This window comes from Heterocephalus glaber, unplaced genomic scaffold, assembly GCF_053883595.1.
Source record: "Heterocephalus glaber isolate CG9 unplaced genomic scaffold, H.glaber_assembly_v1.0 deba00001733, whole genome shotgun sequence".
Taxonomy (NCBI): Eukaryota; Metazoa; Chordata; class Mammalia; order Rodentia; family Bathyergidae; genus Heterocephalus; species Heterocephalus glaber.
Window position 1 is genome coordinate 14,816,611 of NW_028258444.1, and position 12,995 is coordinate 14,829,605.

General features: G+C 38.1%; 1 long non-coding RNA gene across 1 annotated transcript in view; it reads right to left on the reverse strand.

Annotated features, from left to right (window-relative positions):
* Positions 1-12,995, reverse strand: part of LOC110345530 (uncharacterized) — a 275,962-nt gene that overhangs the window by 198,738 nt on the left and 64,229 nt on the right. The window contains exon 2 of the long non-coding RNA XR_015446901.1: positions 11,564-11,658. This is a non-coding gene — a long non-coding RNA (uncharacterized LOC110345530). The remainder of the gene's footprint in view (positions 1-11,563; positions 11,659-12,995) is intronic.

Genomic DNA, 12,995 nt, shown 5'->3' on the forward strand with positions numbered 1-12,995 from the left:
ACTTACCATATGCCTACAGAAAAGGGAAGGCTAGAGCTCTAGCTAGAGACAGAGGAGGAGGAGAGGGCAAGGTGGGTGGGATGCAGAGAGTAGGAACAGTCTCTCTGCCAGAGCACATTTTCTCCAAGCGAATCTTCTGCAACCATTTTATTGTAAGGAAATTCATGGCCATGGTGGTTGTAGATACTACAGTGAGAAATCAGTAGAAGAGTAAGGAACACATACTATAACACCAGTCGATGAGGGAAAGGGATTCGTGGGAATCTCTGCACGTTCTCTCAATTTTGCTATGTCATCAAAATTGCTCAAAACCCCACAAACCTCTAAACTGGGCATGGTGGCAGACACCTGTAATCCCAGAACTCTGGAAGGCTAAGGCAGGAGGATCACAAGTGCAACCCTAGCCTAGGCAAGACCCAGTGACTTAGCAAGACCCTATCTCAAAATAAAAACATCTGGGACTATAGCTCAATGTGAAGGCCCTGAGCTCAATCCCCAGTATTGGGGAAGGGTTGACAATTCTGTTTTTCAAAAAAAAGTCAACTGACACCCTGGGCTAATCCCCCACTGCCTCAGATGCCCTGCCCTCCCCTGTCTCAGGCCCAGGCTTATCCTTAGATCTGCCTACATCTCCAGTCCAGGTTTCACTAAGTCTGGTAGAAAAACATTCTAAGTCCAAGTGTCTATTCTTGCTTTCCAAAAAGGCATCTGCTGTTCTATCCCAGGTGCATATGCCCAAACTGCTGCATGTCAGGAAGACAGCCATCTCTGGAATAATCAAGAGGAAACCAGAAGATCAAATTAGCTTATGTGGGGTTTAACACGTTCCCGCCAGCTTGAACTACTGGTGGTACATGCGTGATTGTCCCATCATGAGCCTTGTACCACTGGTGGTATGAATGGGCCTAATCATTTTATTGGTCTTTTTACTAATAAAAATTAATACAAAGTCACCTGGTGGGACAACCACGCATGCACCACCAGTGGTTCAAGCCGCCTGGGAGTGAGACATATGAATTGCAGCCCAGTCATTAAGCCTATTTTTTCACTTTTTAAATTAGTATGTATTTGCAGTTCATCCAATTTGCAATCATCTTGGGGAGTGGTTACATATACAAACCACAGTTTCTTTTTTAATCCCTCTCCCATTCCTCTGCCTTCCTCCTCCTCCAATTCCCCTGTCCCATTTTTCACCCTTGTTGATATTATTAATTTTGGCTCATGTTATGGCATATAATGTTTACATTAATTGAGGTTTTCAGGTTCCTGTACATGGCATATCTTTATTCTACTGATTTCCCCTTCCCCTCCTTCTTACCCCTCACACTTTTTTTGCCTTGGACCACTTCCCTATTGCAAGAGATCCATCTCCTTATCCCTTTCTATCCACCCTTTATTACTCTCTTTGTGCTTTGCCTTCAAATAGGAGATACTATATGGTATTTATGTGTGTGTGACTGGTTTATTTCACTCATTACATTTCCCAACTGCATCCATTTTCCTACAAATACCTCAAATATGTCATTCTTTACAGCATTATGTCTTACATATAGGTACCACATTTTCTTTATCCAGTAATCTTTTGATGAGTGTACAGGATGTTTCCAGGATTTAGTTATTATGAGTTGTGCTTCTGTAAACATTAGTATACATGTATTGCTGTAGTGGGATATCTCAAGCTCTTTGGGGAAGATTGTTAAGTCATAGGGAATTTCTAATTTCACTTCTTTGAGAAATCTCCATACTGATTTGCATAATGGTGGTTATACTAGTTTACATTCCTAGCAACAATGAAGGTAGGTTCCTTTTTCACCAGTCTCACCAGCATTTGTTATTGTTTGATTTCTTACTGATTGCCATTTGTTCTGGATGAAGATTGAATCTTAGTGTTGTTTTAATTTGCATTTCTCTGGTGGCCAGAGATATTGAGCATTTTTTCATATATTTGTTAACCATTTGTATTTCTTCCCCTGTGAAGTGTCTGTTCATTTCTCTTGCCCATTTCTTGACTGGATCTTTAATTATAGGTGGCTTAAAATTGTTTTTAGTTCTTTCTGTATCCTAGATATTAGTCCTCTGTCCGAGAAGTAGCTGGCAAAATTTTTTTTGCATCTTGTAGGCTGCGTCTTCACTCTGCTGATTGATTCTTTTGCTGTACAAAAGCTTTTTAGTCTGATATACTCCATTTGTTGATTCTTGGTGTTATTTCTTGTGCAATTGAGGTTCTGTTTAGAAAAATCCTTTGCTACATGTATATCTTCAAGTATTTTACCTATTTTATCTTCCAATAGATTTAATGTTTCTGTTTTAATGTTTAGATCTTTGATCCATTTTTATTTTAATTTTGTATATGGTGAGAGATAAGAGTCCAGTTTTAATCTTCTGCACAGAGATAACCAGTTTTCCCAGCACCACTTGTTGAATACGTTGTCTTTCCTCCAACGTATGCTTTTGGCCCCTTTGTCAAAGATCAAATAGCTGACTGTGTCAGGAGAAGTTTCTGTAACCTCAGTTCTGTTCCATTGATCCATGTATCTGTTTTTGTTCCAGTACCATGCCATTTTTGGGGTTTTTTTGGTTTTTGTTTTTGTTTTGGTACCAGGGATCAAACTCCGGGTCCTTGCGCTTGCAAGGCAAGCGATGGAACCATTGAGCTAAATCCCCGGCCCTCTTTGGGGTTTTTAACATGAAAGGCTGTTGGATTTTGTCAAAAGCCTTTTCTGCATCCATTGATATGATTATATGGCTTTTGACCTTGCTTCTGTTTATGTGATGTATTACATTTATTGAACTTACGTATGTTGAACCATCCTTGCATCTATGGTATGATACCTACGTGATAATGATGTATGATCTTTTTGATGATGTGCTGCATCCTATTTGCTAATATCTTGTTGAAGATTTTTGCATCTATGTTCATTAAGAGACTGGCCTGTAGTTTCCTTTTTTAGTCAGGTTTTTATCTGGTTTTGGGAGCAGAGTGATACTGGCTTCCATAAATGAGTTTGGGAGTACTCTATCCCTTTCAATCTCTGAGGACCTTGAGGAGTTTTGGTGATATAACACCCTTAAAGGTTTTGTAGAATTCAGCAGTGAATCTGCCAGGCTTTTTTCAGTTGATAGATCTTTATTACTGTGTTAATTTCATTGTTTGTTTTTGGGTTGTTAAGCATATTTATGTCTTCTTGGGTTAGTTTCATTAGTTTGTATGTGTCTAGTAATCTGTTCATTTCTTCAAAATTTGCTAACTTGTTGGAATATAATTTTTCAAAGTAGTTACTATCTTCTGGATTTCCACAGTGTCTGTTGTGATTTCACCTTTTTCATTTCAAATTGCACTGACATGAGTCTTTTCTCACTTTCTCTTGGTAAATCTGGCTAGGGGTTATCTATTTATTTATTTAAAGAACCAGCTCTTTGATTTGTTGATTATATATATTATGTTTTAGATTCAAATTTATTGATTTCCACTCTCATCTTTATAATTTCCTCCCTTAAGTTTGGTTTGGGGCTGGTTTGTTGTTCCTAATGTGAGCATTGATTGCCATGAGTTTTCCTCTTAGAACTGCTTTCATAATGTCTCCGATAAGTTGTACTGTCATTGTTATTAATTTCCAGAACTTTTAAAATTTCTTCTTTGATTTATTTTGTGACCCATTGGTTATTCAGTAGTATATTGTTTATTTTCCAAGAGTTTTTGCCCTTTCTGAAATTTCATCTGTCATTGATTTCAATTTTCATTCCAGAGTGCTCCAGTAGTATGCTTGGGGTAATTTCTATTTTTTATATTTACTTAAGTAGGCTTTATGGACTACGATGTGATCTATTTTGGAAAAAGTACCATGTGCTGCTGAAAAGAATGTATACTCTGCTGCTGTAGAGGGGTGGGAGTCCGTACATTCAAGGGTGTGGCTCAGCTCTGAAATTTCTTTACTGGCTTTTTGTTTAATTGATTTATCTCTTTACAAAAGTGGGGTGTTAAAATCCACTATTATGATTGTGTTAGTGTTTATTTGATCTTTTTAATTTCAGCAGGGTTTTTTTTATGAAGATAGGTGTGCCAATATTTGGTGCACATGTTTATTAATGTTATCTCTTCTTGTTCAGTTGTTCATTTCACTAGTACATAGTGACTTTCTTTGTCACTTCTCATCCATTTTAACTTGAAGTTTACCATGTCTGATATTAGAATTGCTATCCCTCCTTATTTTCAGAGTCCTGGTGCATGAAATGTTGTTTTCCACCCTTTAATTTTTAGCCTACAAATATCTTTTGGGATTAAATGTGTTTCTGGAATGTAAAAGATTTGTGGATTCTGTTTTTTTTTATCCAGTCTGCCAATCTGTGTATATTAGTTGGAGAGTTGAGGTCATTAACATTGAGAAATATTACTGAGATGTGTTGGTTATTTACTATCATTTCCTTCACATCCTTTGTGTTTCTTTTCCTGATGTTTTTGTTGCTGTTTATCTATTGACCTCACTAGTTTCCTCTGTGTTTTTAGCTATGTCCAATTCATTATTTCTGTTGAAAATATTCTTGAGTATTTTCTTTAGAACTGGTTTAGCACTCAAATGTCTTCTTAGCTTGTCTTTTTCATGGAAATACCTTATTTCTCCATCTATTTTGAAGGATAGCTTTGCAGAGTAAGTTAATCTGGGTTTGAAGTTCTGTGCTCTTAAGGCCTGAAATACTTCACTACAAGCTCTTTTGGCCTTTAGGATTTGTGTTGAGGTGTCTGCTATGATTCTAATTGATTTACTTTTATATGAGATTTTTTTTCCTCGGGCTGCCTTTAAAATTCTGTTTTTTGCTACATATCTGGGAATTTAATAAGGATATACCTTGGTGAGCTTCCCCTTTCATCATAATTATTGGGTGTTCTACAAGTGTCACTTATTTGTATTTTAAACTCTTTTCTTATATTTGGGAAATTTTCTTCCATGATTTCTGTAAGCCTGTTAGTGAATCCATCTGTGCTATCTTCTAGGTTTTGCCTAACTATGATTAACCTTAGATTAGTCTTCTCATTGTCGTCTAGTAGCTGTTGGATAGTCTTCTCTTGTTCTCTTATTTTCTTTTTGGCTTCTTTGAGCTCTTTATCATAATTCACTATTTTGTCCTCAATATCAGACACTCTGTGTTCACAATGGTCATTTCTGCAATGTATGAATTCTATACAGTTTTTTATTTCAGGTATCTCTGTCTGACATCTTTTCAAGGATTTCATATCATTGTTGAATCTGTCATTCAAATTTTAAACTCTTTTCATTAACTTGTCTAGTTTTTTATCTATTTCCCCCAAATTCACCATGGGCATATTGAATGCAATTGCTATGAACTTTTGGTTATTTCCTCTTTGAATTCATCTATTTTCTTCATCCTGTCTAAGAACTTTTCATAGATTTCTGCTACCTTGTATTTGTTTTCTTCTCCATTTGTGGCCCCTTGCTCCGCCTTTGGAGAGTTGGAGGGAGAGTGTCAGAGATCTATTTCCTTGCTTCCCCATTTTCCTACATGCATCTGTGTTTATTTGTTAATACATAGATACAGATATATCTTTTTAAAAAATTATATATGGCCCCTTCTCCACCCACCTTCTTTCGACAGGGGGTACTGCAGGTTGGGGACTAGAGAAATGAGGAGAATTTGTGCTGATATAGAGATTTTTAGTAGGATGTTGCCTCCCTGTGAATAATTTTTCACCTTTGTATGTCCAGTGCTAGTATTTACTCTTTCTGTTAGTTACTTTAAGTGATTTTGACTCTGTCTCTATTTTGCTGAGTTACTTCTATTTATAACAACATCCTCAGACTCAGTCTTACAATACTTTTATATGATAGTCCTTGCAGTTACTCTTCCCCCCTTTGTCTATTCTCTGTGCACACCAAGACAGTTTATTATTTGTGGTTGCTCTGCAATGAGGTAGGTGAGGTGGTATGGGGAGAATGGAAGGTGGTTGGATGAGTAGTGTTAGACACTAAGAGGAAGATTTGGGGTGGGGGATAGTGGTAGATGAGAAGAAAAGTTTGATGTGGGGTCTGATTTTTTTGGAGTGCTTTTAGTTGAGTTGAAGAGTTTATGCTGAGAGTTTTCAGAGGGTATTTTGTGGGAGCAAGGGTAAGATATGGGAGAAAGGGGGTTTGCTTTGTGATTGAGAAAAGCTATGTGGTTTTCAGAACTTGATGACAGGGAGGACAATAAGCCAAAGGCTTAGGATGGGGACGATGGAGGAATAATACTAGAGAAGAGAGGAGTGGCAACGAGGAAACTAAGTATGGAGAATTTAAAACCTTGGGAGGAGGAGTTTATGTGTTTGGAAAAAGAATAGAGAAGGGCTGGGGATTTAGCTCAGTGGTTCTGCCACTTGCCCCGCAAGTGCAAGGACCGGAGTTTAATCCCCAGTACCAAAAAAAAAGAAAAAAAGAAATATGCTAATAGTATTGTCTTGGGGGTTTGAGGTGAAGAAACTAGATAGAGAGCTGAGGCAAGGAAGAGAACATAGACATCTATTAAACCAGAGCCAATGAAAGAACAAATACAAAAAAGTAACAACCTAATAAACACAGGAAACCATAAAAAAATGACATAACCTCACATTACTAAATAAAAAATAAATCAAACATAAGATCAATAAATTAAAAATAAGATGTCCGATGGGAACACAGATTAAATATTTCAATGAGACATTGCATGTATGATTCCTAGGTAGCTTCTTTGCCAGAGAGTTTGAGTTACTCACACCCCATTAACTCCTCTGATCCCTCTACTGTAAGACTGAAGCTAACTCAGACTCAGGACCTCTTTCTGTCAGTTGCAGGCATTCTTGCAGAGTCTGATCCAGTCTGAGTTCTTGAGTCAGGACCTCTTGTTGTCCCTCTCCCTGGGTGTGATGGTGGATTCGGCAGACAGGTTCACTGGCATGAAATTGTCCACTGAGTCAGGATTATTCCTATGCAATCAAATCAGCTACAGCAATAACAGGCAATTCTATTACGGTAGTATCTATACAGTAACAGGCAAATCTATTACGGTAGTATCAGGGTTAGTTAACAGATAACATACCGTAAGACCCTGGTTTAGGTCTCCCTTTAATCTAGAGAAGAAATCCGCAGTTACAATGGAAGCATCTTAACAGCCCAAGTCTTTTAATTTTTTTTGTATTTTTTCCCCATTAACTTTATTGGTACATTTTAGGTATAAAATACAGTTACATTCATCATTGGGATCTTGTACCATTACATGAGTATCTTGGTTCTTATTTTTTTCCCCTTCCTTTGCCCTCCCTTCCCTATTTGCAAAGACCTTGTTTCCATTTTTTTCCTCTTCGCATATTTTTTCCTTTCCCTTTTTTCCCTTCCCCTACCCCTCCCAATTCCCCTGCTCTTTTAGACCTTTTCTTCCTGTTACATAATATCAGTTATACATTTTTTAAATTACAATATTAAGATCTAGGAGACAATACCACAGATTTTACAGAATTTAAAAGGATATAGAAAGCATATTACAAAAATCTTTTCTGAAATAAATTTGACAACTTCTAAGAAGTAACTTAGAAGACAAATTAATGAAACTAACTCTGGAGGAAATATAAAATTTGAATAGCACCTATTAAAGAAAGCATATTCCTAGCTTGAAAACCTACCTATACGACAACAGCAGGCTCATATACATTTTAACTGATAAATTATATCAAACAATTAAAGCAGAAAAAAGAAGGAACACTTCTCCCCTCATTTTAGGAACTCAACATTGTGCTAATCCTAAAACTGGATAAAGATAATAGAAGAAAAAAGTATGAACATAGATAGAAATTTGTTTAACAAAACAAACTATTGGAAGTCAGATCTGGCAGGATGTAGAAAGTGGTTTTGTTATAGGGATGGCAGTGTTGGTTCAGCATTGGAAGATCCACCCCCAAAAGTCATCATTTGAACAGAGGAAAGGAAAAAGCCATATGATCCTGTCACTAGTTGGAGAAAAAGTATTGGACCAAATTCTACAGCTGTTCATGGTAAAAGCTATCAGGAGACTAAAAGTAGAACAGAAACTTCTCAACAAATTAAAGACATGTACTCCATACTTCCAGCGAGAATGCCTTGTATGAATGGAGAAGATACAATGCTTTCTCCTTAAGGTGGGGAACAAGGGCAGATATGCTTACTCTTTATCTGTCCATTAAACTTTGAAACCTAGTCCTCACCAAAATAGTCTGGCAATAAAATGACACAACTAGGATAGGATTGGCACGGCAGAAGCAAAATCTTTATATGTGGATGAAATGATCATCTACAGAGAAAATACTAAGAAATCTCTAGGAGCCCCTAGAACTTGTACTTGAATTTAGCAGGGTTAGAAAATACAAGGTATATATAAAAATTCAGGTCTGTGTATACTTGCTATAAATGAAGAACTGGATATTGAAATTTAAAAGTTATGTAGGAGTACAAAGGACCCAGAAAAGCCAAAAACAAAAACAAAACAGTGTTGGAAGATGTTTAGCACCCAATTTTAAGACTTCTTCTAAAGCTACAGTAATCAAGGCAGTGTTGGTGTAAGGAAAGACATATAGATCATTGGAATAAAACAGAGAATCTAGAAATAGAACCACACATATATGGTCCACTGAGTTTTGAAAGATTATTTAACATTAGCATTTTATAGAATATAAACTTGATTCAAGAGCCGAGGAAGAGATACTGTCTTCAGCAAACGGCACTAGAACACCTGGTATCCGTATATAAAAAAATTAACCTCAACCCTTTATTTCCATACATGAAAATAACTTGAAGGGATTTATGAACTTAAATATGAAAGCCTAAAAGTATAAAACTTTAAGAAGAAATTATAAGGGAAAACATTTATGAATTCAGGGTAGGCAAGAACTACCTAGAATACAAAAAACATGATGTATAAAAGAAAAAAACTGATAAATGAGATTCCATTAAAATTTAGAACTTTAAATGACATCATTAAAATGAAAAGTAGTCCTTAAACAGATCATATTTACAATGCATATAACCTATGAGCAGAATATATAAAGAATTCTTAGAGCACATTAATAGACAACCCAATTAAAATGTAGACATAAGAAGATGATAAATAGCCAGTATAGCACAAGGAATGGTGTGCAACTCTAGAATCAGAAAAATATTAATCAGTACAATAATAAGATTGAATTATACACTCATTAGGGAGATGAAGTCAAAAGTTTTAAGCCTTGACATGACTTTTTCTTTTTGTTGGATTCTCCCCCTTTGCCTTTAATTTGTCACACCCAATGGATTCATTCTGCTGGGTTTCCTGGGGTTGTGATCCTCATTCTTGTCCTAGGGTATTGTCTAAAATTTTTTGGAGTGCCAGTTCGGTATTCATGAAGTTCCTGAGGTGCTCTTTATCATGAAAGTATCTTATTTCTCCATCATTTTTGAAAGATAGTTTTGCAGGGTACATCAATCTGGGTTGGAGGCTGTTTTCCTTTAGGGCTTGAAATACATCACTCCAAGCTCTTCTTGCCTTGAGGGTTTGCATTGAGAAGTCTGCTGTGATTCTGATGGGCTTTCCTTTGTATGTGATTTGTTTCTTTTCTCTCACTGCTTGTAGAATTTTATTCTTCTGTTGGATTTCTGGAATCCTAACTATTACATGCCTATGTGTAGATTTTTTTTTGATTAAGGCTAGCTGGAGTCCTATATGCCTCACTTATCTGTATGTCAAGTTCTTTTCCCCTCCTTGGGAAGTTTTCTGCCATCACTTCTGGGAACAGTTTTTTTATGACATCTGCACTCGCTCCTCTTTCTTCATTGACTCCAATCAGTCTTATGCTATTCTTCTTTGCATCGTCTAGCAGCTGCTGGATTGATTTCTCATGTTCCCTTACAATTTTAAAGCAATTTTTCTTTTCCTTCTCACTAATTGCAATTTTATCTTCTATATGTGAAATTCTATCCTCACATTGGTTCATTCTGCTGCACAGACTTTCGATAGAGTTTCTAATCTCTTGGAAATCTGTTTGTATCTGTTTTATGGATTCCATTTGTTTCCTCTGTTGGGATTCCATCATATTCCTCAGATCCTCTATTTTTTTTATCTGTGTCCTCTCTAGATTTATGAATCATGTCTTGCACCATGAGAAAAATCTTTGCTGTTGTCTGAGTAATTATTTCTGACTTCATTTTTCCCAGATCCTCTTTTGTTGCCAGTTCAGAGAGTCCAGGTGGTTGAGTATCAGAGTGTTCCATCTTGTTTCCCTTTGGGGTTGCTGTAAGTGATCTGGAAGTCTGTTTTTGAGGCTTGTTTATGTATCTTCTCATTTCCACGGGGGGGGGGCTGCTTCTGGCGCCCACGCAGCTCACCTTCTGTGCCCTAGGAGCTTGGGATGGCAGGGGGCGGGGGATGGCAGGGGGCGGGGGGTGGGGGGGTGGGCGGAGCTTCCTTCCGGGTGCTGGGACCAGCTCAGCTTCACTGCCCTAGGAGCCTGGGATGGCGGTGGGGGAGCTTCCTCCAGCCCAAGTCTTGACTACAGTTACTGTGCACTAAATGCAATGGCTGTGTCTCTTCCAATGATGAAAAATAGCATTCAACAGTGATTTTACAGAATCAGTTATCTAAAGCCCTGGTGATCGAGGACCAGGTAATGCCAGAGGGGAAAGAGAAGAGAAAAACAGGAAAAAAAAAAAAAAAAGTTTTTCTTAAAATCCTCTGCTCTGCAGTGTGGGAAGGAGGAAATAGGAAAGGGGCAAATGATCCTAGCGATGGTAAAGGTATGTTGTATATTTAGAAGGAGATAACAGGGAAAATGGTACAAAATTGATAGTGAGAAATGGGGATAGGAAAAGATTGTATAACTGATATAAATATTAGAGAAAAAGTTAAAAGAAAAGTGAAAAGGGGGAGAGGAAAGAAAAGAAAAAATGAGAATGAATAAGATACAAGAAAAAGAAGTCAGGTGAAGAAATATGGATAAAAGTAGAAAGGACGTAAGGGGCAAGGGAGAATTCTCTTATCCTCTATAAACTATACAGTGAGGGAAAAAGGCAAGGGGAAGAGAAACACACGCATACACAGACATGCTCATAAAAGAGGAAAGGGTAAAGTGATGGAATAAAGCGTGAGAAAAATGTACAGAAGGAAGAGCAACAAGTGAAAAAATAATACAATCAAAAAAAAGAATAATTTAAAAAATTTTTCTATGGTTTTGGATGTGTGACTTTTTCTCAGCCTAGGGTTAAGGAGCAAAGCTCAAGCCAGGATATGTCTTGTTGGAAGTCTATGGTGCCAGTCTGCCCCCAGAATGGTGCTGGGTGCAGAGATCCGCTTAGAGTGGGAACATAGCACCAATGTGAGCTTCCAGTCCTGTGTACCTCACCCTGTTCACCAGCCCCTGCCTCTCAGCAGAACTCCCCCCAGTCTGTTCTCCCAGCAGTCTCCCATGACTGTCTTTTCCACATCCACCCTGGGAACTTGGCAGTGTGAAACAGGGACCCAGGTCCAAACACTCAGCCCTTCCACCAGCTCTTGCTCCACAATCATAGCTGTGGGTGCTTACACAGAGGCTACTCACCAACTGTCAGGTATAGAAGGCCATTCTGAAAGCAGCATCTCACATTTTCCTTGCTGCAGGTGATTCTTTCAGTGCCAATGCAGTTCTCTAGTTCCCTGTGGGCAAAAACGTTGTTAGTTTCACTTTGCCTCCCAGGTGGTGGCTAGCCAGCTGCTAGGGTTAGCATTGCACTGTCTCTCCTCAGTGGTATGATTAATCCTATTTTCTTCTCCTCTGTCATTTCCTGTGTGGTTCCTGGGTAACCTCCACTCACTTCAATTCCTCTCCTAACTATTATTGTCCAGCTCTAGACACTTTGTTCTGTAGAAGCTGAATTGCAGGCAATCACTGCTCCACCATTTTGGGACTCCCATCACCATCACTTTTTACTATCATTTAATGAGCCCCAAGGTATATGAGTCAGGGTTCTCCAGAAACACTGAACCAATAGGATATATACTAGAAAATAGAGTGACGATAGAAGGAGATTTATTATAAGAATTGGCTCATGCAGTTCAGGAGGCTGAGAAGTCCCATGATCTGCAGTCAGTAAGCTGGAAAGCCAGTGGTGTGGTCCCAGTCCAAAGGCAGGAAAAGACCGAGGTCCCAATCAATCAGACAGAGTTCCCTCTTGCTCAGCCTTTTTATTTCTAGTCATGTCTTCAATTGATTAGATGATGCCCACTATTTTGGGGGAAGGCAATCTGCTTTACTCAGTCTGCCAATTCAAAAGCTAACCTCATCCATAAAAGCTTTCACAGACACACCTGGAATAATGTTTGATCAAATATCTGGGCACCCCATGGCCCAGCCAAGTTGATACATAAAGTTATTCATCACATAGGGGCTTGAATTTCACCTTCTTGTATTTGTGTTGCCATATGATCAGTGTGACCACAATAGAAAGGCCAAGTGATGTCATTAAGAGGTATAGGCAAGCCAAGCTACAGATTAGTCATTCTCCCCAAGAATTAGAGAATTTCCTCACTTGTTCATATATAACTAACTATACAACCACTTCTTTGGAAAAGAAAAGAATTGGAAAACGGGTTTGAGATTATTAAAATGTATTTATCACTTTAGGGGGCTTTTTTTTCTATTCAAAAGTGTTATAGTAAGCAAATCCTGTAAATTTAACACATGGACTATTCATGTGGACTACTCATCCTTTTTCTCTGTTGTACTTGGCCAAGCAGACACCCACATTTTACAGTCTTCTGCTTTTTACTTACCCTTGCTTGGGATTCGTGGTGAGAGCAGACCACAGTGTAGGAACTGGAGTCAGAGGCCCAGCTCTGAATCCAAACCCGGTCACTGTGTAAATGTTGTAAATGGGAAAACAAGCCTTGATTTTCCTATCTGTAATATGAGGCCAGGCATGCATTTCTCATACACAAGACTCCTGTGAAGATCGGACAAGCTAATGAAGCAGGAAGCTAACCAGAGGCTAAGT